The following is an 8,783-nucleotide window of genomic DNA, read 5'->3' on the forward strand; positions in this document are numbered from 1 at the left end:
TATATATATATATATATATATATATATATATATATATATATATATATATATATATATATACATATATATATTATAGAATATGAAACTAAGTTCATTCCAGTGGCTCTGGTTCTTCTGCAGATAATCCTTCCAGCTGAACTTTTCTTTTGGTCAGTGGGGGTCCTAAAACAAAGACTGTTGCTAATAAACTGTAGGATCCCCGGGTCCCATGGACAAGACAGAAAAGTGTGGAGGTCATTCTCAAGTCAGAAGAGCCTAATGGGCGCAGTCTGTTTTTATCAAGTACAGTAGCAAATTAACAATAACAATAACGACATCCACTAAAAGACCTGAAGGCACTGACTGTTGACGGCACTGTTCATTGAGATGATTTTCCTGTGTTTGTGACTAAGTGTGAAAAAAAAAAAAAGGCTTTCTTTGCATGAGTGTTTTCTATTACTCCGGTATGCTCTACTGAATGTTTTTTTTTTTTGTTTTGTGATACTATTTTTTTTTAAAAAAGTAAAGAGTAAGGAGGGGAGAGGCGAAACAAGGTACAATACCTTCGGGATGCCAAGATATTTACCTGTTCCCCCTGCTTCTTTACATCTAGTTCTCGTTTTCTGTTTCTTTGCGATAATTTTGTTTTTCAAATGTTCTTGTATCCACTCTTAACTAACACCGGCTTTGCTTCTCTGTATTTATTTATTTGGACTACGTGGGAGGAATCTATCCAACTCGCATCTCTCTGAAGAAAAAGCAAACAAACAAACAAACAGAATGTAATAAGTATTGTGTCCTGGGAACCCGGTTCTCGTATCTGCAATTCACACAATGGCACCATGTCGGGAGAGGTTTTTGTTTATTTATTTATTTATTTATTGATTTATTTAAACTTTTTCCTTTCTTTTTCTTTTCCTGGGAGGATTATCCTGTCTCATGTTATGTATCTCCCCCCCCACACACTGCTAGTGACGGATAATGCTGTTTTAATGTATACTCTTGCTGAGGACAAAAGCTTTTCACTCTTTTTGCGCTTTGCTGGACATGTGTTGTATCTGAGCTGAGATAGTTAATGATTCGTGTCAATAAAACAGAGAAATCTGACGCCGGATTGTTGCCTTCAAAAGCTACAAGTTGCCACATGACGGTGCACTTAGTGCAGCGCCGTCCATCTGGTTCAGAGTCTTGTTACATCACTACTTAGGTCCTTACTTTGTGTTATTCATAACGATTACAAAAAGCAGTAACTGAGAGCACTTATGGATATTGTAATATCCCAAAAAGTGTTGAGCTAAGGAGAAAAATATGTTCCCAAAAAAGATGAGATAGATTATTTTCCCTTTTTTTTTTTTTGCATTTATATGCAATAAAATGCAGTTCTCCTACAACGCCCTGGTTGGTTTGGTACGATGAAAGGTACGGGCAAAAAGGAAATCAGTCTGAAAGTAATTATCTTATTATGCTAAATTCAACTTTCGAAAGCAAAAATCAGTTTATTGGGGTTAGAAACTTCGTTATGGGCAGGAAATGTAACAGTAGAACATTTTACATTCAAAGGCAAAACATTCAAAGCAGCTGTAAAAGCTATATCTAGTGCATGAATTGATATTTTGATATTGCCCCAAACTATGCATAACAGTTTATTGCCTAGACCTAACCAATAGCTTGTCACTGTATAGAAAAAGTAGACCTTGTTGGTCGGTTGAAGGCAACTCGGAAATAAGAATACACCAATGGGGAAATCACCTTCTACCTTTACTGGGTTTCTAACTTGAGTTAACATTTTCTTTGACTACTCAATGGTCCCAATTGCTAGTTTCTGTTCTTCTTCAATTAAATGTGTGTTTTGTAAGTGTTGTTCCTATGTAGAGGAAAACAGACACACATGAGTGGAGAAACAACTGGTATTTTCTGTGAATTTCTGCTTACAAACTTCAACATGGTACCGGCCAAATGGCCAGATTCTTTCGCGTGACATCACTGAGGTTTAGTCACAGTGTCTGATCTTCAGTGAGGGTTAGATCACTCTGACTCTACCTGATTTCCAGCCCAGTAATAAGTTTTGCAAGTCATGGCTAACATTTCCAGCAGGCAGGAAAGTCGATTGGTTGGGGTGACATTTAAGACTCTGATCAAAATCCAGGGCAGGTTGACACCAGAGGGAGAGAAGAGAACATCAAGAATGTGACAGTAGATCACAGTCCGCACATCGTTTAGTGTGGAAGTGAACAACGGTCCTCTGAAACCTGTTCAGTGTGAGCTCGGCTTAAAAGTTCCACAAAATTGCTTTCAAGTTCTCAGAAGCACATCAAACATGTACATTTCACAGGGCATCACAGGCTTTATTTTCTTTATTGGTTTCTTTCACTTACCTAATCACGATAGGATAAAAAATACTTGGTTTATCAAGCTTAAAAAGCCTCTGTTTGTATTATTTTGTTTTACCATCACTTGATATTTGTTGTGATTTCGCTCAACGATTTTCTCTCCTTTGATCCCCACCCCGTTTCGCCCATCACCACCAACACCAACCTTCTTTTTCCTCCCTCATCATACAGCCAGTCTTTCTTTCACGCTCTCCGTTGCTCCCACTGCCTCTTAGTCCTCTGATGTTTCAATCGATGAATAAATGATTGCTTCTATTCTCACTCTGTGAGTGCTTGGCCAACACAACCTACTTTGCTCCCCAGAAAGAGTTGGAGAAGGGATTTCGGGAGACTGACTGTCAGAAATAAAAGAGAGGGGGAGAGAGACAGACGGCAAAACACATTCAGCGGAAAGTCTCACGCTCAATGAGCTGTCAGTCAGCAGCAGAATACATTTGCATCTTTAAGCAACAAGAGACACAACAGCTACTCAACTAGTCCCAGCTCCCCTCCCTCACCCCTAACATCAATACACACACATCTGCCTGTGAACCTGACAGTTGCGTTACATTTCATCATGTTGCACATTGGCTCGCTCTCTCCCTCCTTTTATTTCCGCATCAACGTGTTTACCGTAGACTTGAACGAGAGCTGTGGGCCAATTATCCCACACATACTGTACCTTGACCTCTAATTGCCACAACTACTACAGCAGCACTTCTGGGAGTGTGAAGGACGGACTCAGCGAGATGGTTGACCTTGCTCAGGCCAGCTGTAAGGTTCTTTGGTTCCTCCCAAGGACAAAACCACTTATCAGTAATGGGAGGCTATATCGTGCAAACAAGGGATGTGCGAAAAATGCTGCATGGAAAACCTGCTATAGTTTGTCATGAACCACACACCGCGGGGCATATTTCACCTCTGTGGCCTCTTATGTACACTTGGAAGGATGAATCACAGATTGTAACCAAGAAAAGTCAGACTGTTGTTGAAGCGGACACCAAACTTGCTAATTGGTATTCAACCTGCGGCGACTCGTGTGTGCGGCGTCCTTTGCAAATTTCTATCGAAACATGTGGCATTAGAAGTAGAATTATTAGCATGGTGAGGGGGAAACGTCTCGATGATGTCAAGTGACATTGAAAGGAACACAGATCACAGGTTATTTATACAGGTGTTGCATATGAGCACCTCTATAAATATACGTTATACAACCTGAACCCCCCAACCTTCTGCTATTGTGATGAGTCTCATCCAAGATCCAATATGTACTTGTTAAGGTGGGATTAGTTTTATCTGTATTATCCCAGTTGCTGTTCAAAGTGCTCCGCTAAAAAAGAAAGTCTTTTATTTGCTTTATCTCAGGCTCAAATTGGCTTCCCACATAACACCACTTTACGAAATCAGTATCTCACCCCCGAGGTAATCATCAGTAAGGGCTGTCTTCACCAGACGAGCGTTCACAGATGTTTTTGGTCAGTTCAGCCTGAGTTTTTATAATTCATGAATTCTGCAGTATCCCAAAAAAGTTTCTTTTTAAGATAAAAAAAACTGGATTAATCTCTGTAAGCAGAAACAAACAGTTGTAATATTTCTATGGTCACAGATGTACCCCCACTCAAGCAATTACTGTAAACCCTTTTGAATTCAGTGTAAAATGATGCATTGTGGCAGTTTTTCCAAGCACATGCCTTTTTCATAAACTTCCATTGCAACAATTTCCCATTTCTATTCATCACACTGTAGTGCAGCGAGGAAAAAAGAGAAATATAGCTCGGGTTATGTGTTTTCATTGTAGCTGGGGGCAAAAAAAAAGCTATTATAACCCCAGAGAGGACTGGAATAACAGTCAATGATAAATCAATAAAACTATTAAGAAAGGGAAAGAGAGGGAGAAAAACCAACAGCAATGAAGACAATTCATTTTAATTATGGTGCAATAAAAAGGCAAAGTAAAACGAGTTCATATGTCATCAGAGTGCTGGTTCTCTTTGTGGCTGTGTCCTTGTCAGCAAATCCGACACCTGTTTCATGAGAAAATGTCTCCTTAATTAGCATTTTCTTCATAGTATGGCGCTAATCTCCCAAGGGTGCGTGCATGTACACAGATGCATGTAATACAAAGCCAAAACTAGATCTCCTTAAATTTTAAGACTACGCTTGTGTTCACAGCTATAAAAAAAAACATTGACAACATTTGCAGAGAAATGTAAATTCTGCTCATATTAATCCTGAAATCTTGACACTCCTATTTCGCAAAGATGTCCTAAAGGGAGAGGGTAAAGCTGACTGGTCGGGTAAAAAATGCCTTACCATAACTCAAATCTTAACAAATCTTAAGTAAACGTGTAGAATGTGTCTTGTAGAAGTGTTCCAGTTGGTACGTTTGTGCACAAAATTGTTGTTTGAGGGATATTTGTTGGTTGGGAAGACTCAACCAATTTATTTTCTTGCTTTTCCAGTTTTTGTGACTGTTCTCTTGACAATTTAGGGTTACAGTAGGTTTGAATAAATATTAAAAAAAACAGCCACTGTTTTCCACCTTATATTCAAATATATTCTTCTTCTTTTTTTTCAATATTTAAAGCAAGACAATGTAGGATTTTGACCTTCAAATAATGTCTCTCACAACTGCATTGGCACTATGGAACTCTGGATTTTTGGTTTGACACAAAAAGATTCTACTTGATAGTGTATGTCACAGTTCACTGTCTATGGTTTCCACCAACCTTGCAGGAAACTTATGTCTCGCTGAAATAATAATAGCAGCTCTGGTGAAATAGTGATAAAGCTGCAAAGATGCTACACCAGCGAGTAGCTGAGGAGAAATGTAGAGTCAGTGATGATGAACTGGTTCATTTCTGAATACATGTAATACTCTGCATAATTTTTAAGAAAAAGGAAATGCGTTACTTAAATACATTTTGGGTCATTAGAAAAAGTCTGTACTTAGCATTTAGACCAGGGGTGTCAAACTCATTTTTGTTCAGGGGCCACATACAGCACAATTTGATCTCAAGGGGGCCAGACCAGTAAAAATAGTAAAATAATAGAATAATAACCTATGAACAACAAGAACTCCTTTGTTTTTTCTCCTTTGTTTTACATTTAATGAAGGATAATTTTACAAAACATGAAATTTCTTGAGAAATATAAGTGCTATTTCAACAATATCATGCCTAAATGTACTATTTACACAGCACACTGGATCTATAAAGGCACAAACATTTAGTCACGGGTATCTGGAGCACACCAGTTTTAAAACTGTTAAAAATAAACTGTTTTTACTGAAGTGTATTTTCCCATTGTATTCTGTCATGATCTTCCCTCTCAGTCATCTCGTCCCACCAGCCCCTCCTTCTCCTCACCTGCCTGCCAGCCACTCCCCGCTCGTTAGTCCAACTCTCCCCACCTGTTGCACTCAGCTGCCTCTGATCACCAATCAACCCAGGATATAAACTCACCTCTCAGTTCACTCAGTGCCAGATTGTTCTATGTCTTTTGCACGAGTCTCTCCCGCGGTTTTTGGACTGATTTCCCCGGCGGAAGACACGTTTGCGCAAGGCAGTTTTGCATTACCGCAATTACACGACGGTTTGTGCTATCGGGAAAAATTCCAGCGGTTTCTGAAAGATGAGGAGTTGCATGTCAAAGCTAACACGTGGATATTACGGTAATTTCATTTGCAAACATTGACAAAAACTCCAACAACTGTTAATTTAAATATGTGATATACTGTTCTTGTTCCAAATCTAACATGTAAAATCTATGCACGTTTTTTTTTTATTATTATTATTGCACCATTTTCACATGCAATAAAATGTAAATAACTGCCAGATGTTGAAAGTTATTCTGGAAAAATGGGCAAAAGCACTTTCTCACAGGACATGAGTCCTCAGAGCTATAGAGACACAAGTGTGTGTGTGAGTGTTTTTATTTATGTGGTGTATGTGCTAACAATTTTATCTTATCCTCATGTACTCTAGTGTGCAACTAACCATAGTCAATGTGCTCCCCCAAGCATATAGTACACTTGTTTCACACTATAGCAGCCACATCGAGCGATGGCAGTTGTGCTGCATACAACGATTTCCCCGGGCGATATGGGTGCTCTTTTGTCACGGGTCAAGCTTTGTGTGTGTGTGTGTGTGCGCGTGTGTGCGTTCGTGTGTGTGCTTGTGTATTACTAACAAGCTGTGGTGACAAAATGCGTGCCATCTGTGCACACAGGAGATTTCACACTCGTGTTCGTGTTTGAGTTGTGCCAGTATTCTCATCGAGGACACTGGCCAATCATCACAGGAAAGCAAAGAGCAACAAGCGCCAGCCTGTTAGCCAGTTATACGCTCTTACTGCACAGATTTCCAAACATATATGGCCTCCATGCAGAAAGGAAATGTTGTTTGTGTCTAATTCTTGTTGATGCTTGATTTTATTGGGCAAACTCATTCGACAGCTGAGATAATTGACTTTTTCTTCCTCCTAACAATTCGTATTTCTCTTTTTTTTTTTGTATGCATGTGAAGAGAAGTGCATCGATATCTCAATTATAATGTCTATTTCTGAATGTGGAATTGTGGCTTTTATTCTTCTTCAGCGAGTTATAATCCAGTAGAATAACAAGTGAGTGTTGAGTCACGAGTTCTGATTCAGTATGGGCATTTCTAATCCTTGCTTCCACATGATCTGTGACAGAACAATGAATTATTCAGTATCAGCTGTTCACCTGGAATGAAATCAAGGGGCACAGTCAACCCGTTGCGAGAGATTGAAAGCAAAGAGTGGATGGTGACAAAGAACAATCTTCCTTCCTCACTTGTTTTAGAGCCCATTCTAAAGACTTGCACATTTTTTAAAACACCACCTGCCTCTGAGGGGGGGGATTTCCAATGATTCTTCACCTGTAGAGGGACTCATTATGGTTTGTGCAGGTTTTTTTTTTTGTGTCTTCCCTGTTTTGTGACCCAAACACTTCAATATTAGAATTACTTTAATACCGTAAGGGCCTGCTCACATAGTGTGCTGAGTAAATTGTCAAATACCTTCCATTTGGAGACTAATTCAGCACTGTGTCCATCCATTTTACTCAGCTGCTGTTCTGCCGGAGTTCTGCCTGTGCAGCCCAATTACTGTTTCACCTGACACCTCGAGCCTCACAGACGCAGCCGTAACACCATCAGATGTAACCGGATCAATACCTCGCGGCAATTTGGCCCATCAACACATAATTACGGGCTCAACCCCTCCACCTCAATCACATGTTCACTTTGCGACTCGCACTCTAAAGGTTCCGTGGCACCGATCTCCCGTCGCTGCGAGAATTGTAATCATGTTACCTGTCTGTGACGCCGATCCCCCACCCCACGTTTTATCCTCCTCCGCTGCCTCAGTTATCGGGAACGTCAATTAAGATTGCATCGCAGAAAGAAAATCTACGACAAAGCGCTTGTGATTGAACTCTTTGTTTATCCGGGGTTGTGTGTCATTTTGTGTGCCAGTGTGTGCCTGTGGGTGTCAACTATGAATCTCTATAAGCTTCAGACAAGCCTCCAGCATCAGCCCTTGTTCTAACATTATGATACATGATGCACAGTAAATCAACCTGAAATTATACAAAGCAATGTAGGTTTATACTCGTACACACTGAGGCCTTAACACCGATCAACAGTGACTGATAACTAATCCTTAACCAATATTACATTCAGGTCCTAATCCCACTGATCCCTTTGAGAGAAGGCATGACGCATAGACGCCGTTTCGAAACCCAAGCCTATACAGCATCTACACACCGTCTAATGCAGCCATATACAACCCCCCACCACCCCCCGTCCCCATCTCTGCCCCCAGGTGCGTCACGGCAGAGAGCAGAATGGAGCAGAGCCATGTGCGGTGACAGTGACATCCATCGCATGCAATGAATAATCAATGAACACCATCTGGTGCATACAACAGGGGAGCACAGCTCCAATCGTTTACTCCAGGATGGCTCGCTCCCTCCTTCCTTCCCTCTGCATCCCACACACACACACACTGTCTCTCACTCCTTCACCTCCTCTCCTCCCCAACTTTTACCAATTTTCCCACACATATTACCACGCCGCGGCAACTGTCTCCCTCTATCGCGCGGTTCCTCGATCATTCCCTCCATCTACATCTCCCGTGCCCTGTTCTGACCCCACAACCATCCCCGACGCCCCTCACTGTCCTCTCGCGGTATCCTTCATTCTGATTCAGTGGTACTATTTTCTGGTAACTAATAAGGTGACCTGTTGCCCTTTAAAGGACATCTGCATTTATGATTTATAGTGACTGAACAGCTTATTAGAGGGGACTGTACGTATCATAAAAGTACTGCAATTATATAATCTGAAGGACATGTGGTTTAGGAAAACTCTGAACTTACAAAGGTTTGACTATTTCTATTTTAACTGCTTA

The sequence above is a fragment of the Solea senegalensis genome, linkage group LG21 (assembly GCF_019176455.1).
Source record: "Solea senegalensis isolate Sse05_10M linkage group LG21, IFAPA_SoseM_1, whole genome shotgun sequence".
Lineage (NCBI taxonomy): Eukaryota > Metazoa > Chordata > Actinopteri > Pleuronectiformes > Soleidae > Solea > Solea senegalensis.